The 2,344-nt window shown below is 42.1% G+C and overlaps 1 non-coding gene across 1 annotated transcript; it reads right to left on the bottom strand.

The window, feature by feature from the left end:
* Nucleotides 1-1,187: 1,187 nt before the first annotated feature.
* LOC131654343 (small nucleolar RNA R71) lies at nucleotides 1,188-1,294 on the bottom strand. Its single transcript, XR_009299384.1, has one exon. It is a non-coding gene; the product is annotated as a small nucleolar RNA R71 (small nucleolar RNA).
* Between the last annotated feature and the right edge of the window lie 1,050 nt (nucleotides 1,295-2,344).

Genomic DNA, 2,344 nt, shown 5'->3' with positions numbered 1-2,344 from the left:
GTTTTTACACTCGAGCGGGATGGCGAAAGCGTACGTTAGGGATATTAGCATGTTCCGAGTCAACAGAGCGAAAGTTTGAGATTAGGAGATTTAAATAGATAACAACCTCGTAAAATAGGCATTTTATTAATTACATTGTTTCCAAAAAGCTCTTCTAAAATCTAATGGGATGGCGAAAGCGTACATTAGGATTAGGATAGTAGTCTGACTCAACAGAGCGAAAGTTTGAGACGAGGATTTTTAATCAATTGAATTAGTAAAGATTTTTAATTTAATTATGCAAAAGCCAATGGACCTTCGGATTACCTGTAGTTAAATGAAATACATACTGATACCTATCTTTTATTATTATTCTTTATTTTCTCACAATCACTTTCCCTTAGGAACAATCGAAATTTTAGTACTCCTAGCTTTACATAGTAACCTTAGATAACGGTAGATCGATTCATAGTCCCTGTGGATTCGATATCTTTTAAAACTACACGACACGACTGTGCACTTGCAGTTATCAGATTTATAGACACGTAAAGTCGCGACCAAGTTTTTGGCGCCGTTGCCGGGGACTATTTAAGTCGATATCGTAACTCACTGTTACACCGTAGAGACTAGGAAAATTCTTCCCTTTCTTTTTGAACGATTGTATGCCAAATACTCGTTCACAAGGAGGAGACTTAGTACAACGAATTAACGAGATCGAACGTTTCATTAACGTTAAACGTCGAGCTCGCAACCTTCCCGAAGTAGCAGAAATTCCGATTAATCAGGAATTGAATTTTACTGATCAAATCAATCAAATCACCCCGAAGTTAGAGATGGCTGCTATTCGTCCTCTTAGAGACTATGCCGCTCCTTCGCACGCTGAACCGCATTCGAGTATCGCACCACCTGCGATTGAAGCGAACAATTTCGAACTGAAACCTTCACTGGTCCAAGCTGTTCAACAGAATCAATTCTCTGGAAGCCCTGTAGACGACCCCAATCTCCATTTATCCGTGTTCGTGCAATACGCCGACACTATCAAAGCCAACAACGTTAGTTCCGAAGCTATTCGATTACGCCTTTTCCCTTTCTCCTTGAGAGATAGAGCGAGAGCGTGGCTTCAATCCCTGCCTTCCAATTCCATAACTACGTGGGACGAATTGAAGAGAGTATTCTTAGCAAGATACTTTCCGCCTAGCAAGACTGCTATGCTTAGAGGTCAAATCAACGGATTTACCCAGAAAGATAACGAATCGCTTTTCGAAGCTTGGGAACGTTACAAGGACATGCTTAGAATATGCCCTCATCATGGACTCGAACCATGGCTGATCATCCATACCTTTTATGGTGGTCTCTTATATAACACTAAAATGACTATAGATGCCGCTGCTGGCGGAGCATTAATGGACAAACCCCATGATGAAGCATACAAACTCATAGAGAACATGGCACAAAACCATTACCAATGGGGAGGAGAACGCGCCGCTCTAGAGAAAGCCCAAACCAAAGGAGGAATGTACGAAATTAGTGGTATAGACCGCGTTAACGCTAAAGTAGACGCTTTAACTCAAAAGATCGAGAATTTAACCATCACTCCTTCAGCCACCGCTGCCGCTGTAGCACCTAACTGCGAGATTTGTGGATTGACTGGGCATGTAGTTGCTGAATGCCAACTCTTGACTGGAGTCCCATCTGATCAAGTAAATTACGCTCAAGGAAACCCTTATTCTAACACGTACAACCCTGGATGGAAAAACCACCCGAACTTTTCTTATAAGAACAACAATGCGTTGTACGCGCCTGGACAAGCACCTGCTGTACCACCTGGCTACCAAAAAGCGCCTGTAGCTGCTCAAAACACCCCTAGGAAGTCAAACCTAGAAATCATGATGGAGAACTTTATAGCTTCCCAACAACAAACCAATAAAGACTTCCTGAATCAAAACATCCACAATAGCGAGCAACTAAAACAACTATCGAACAAAGTAGATGCTTTAGCTACGCATAACAAAATGTTAGAAACTCAAATCTCACAAGTAGCTCAACAACAAGCACCTACTGCTGCCCCTGCTGGCACGTTTCCTGCTCAACCACAACCTAATCCTAAAGGACATGCGAACGCGATAACACTACGAAGTGGAACTAATTACGATGGACCCATAGATCCTAGAACCCAAAACGTACCCATGTCACAACAAGAGCCAAAGGAAACCCAAAAGAAAACAACCGACGAACAAACTGCTAAGACTAAAGAGAACAATAACGAAGTGGAACCCGAAAAAGAGAAACCTTATGTTCCACCACCACCTTATAAGCCACCAATTCCTTACCCTCAAAGATTAGCCAAATCAAAAACCGAAGCGCA

This window comes from Vicia villosa, linkage group LG2 (assembly GCF_029867415.1).
Source record: "Vicia villosa cultivar HV-30 ecotype Madison, WI linkage group LG2, Vvil1.0, whole genome shotgun sequence".
Taxonomy (NCBI): Eukaryota; Viridiplantae; Streptophyta; class Magnoliopsida; order Fabales; family Fabaceae; genus Vicia; species Vicia villosa.
Note: the sequence above shows the minus strand (reverse complement) of the source record. Positions and strands in the feature narration are given on the sequence as shown.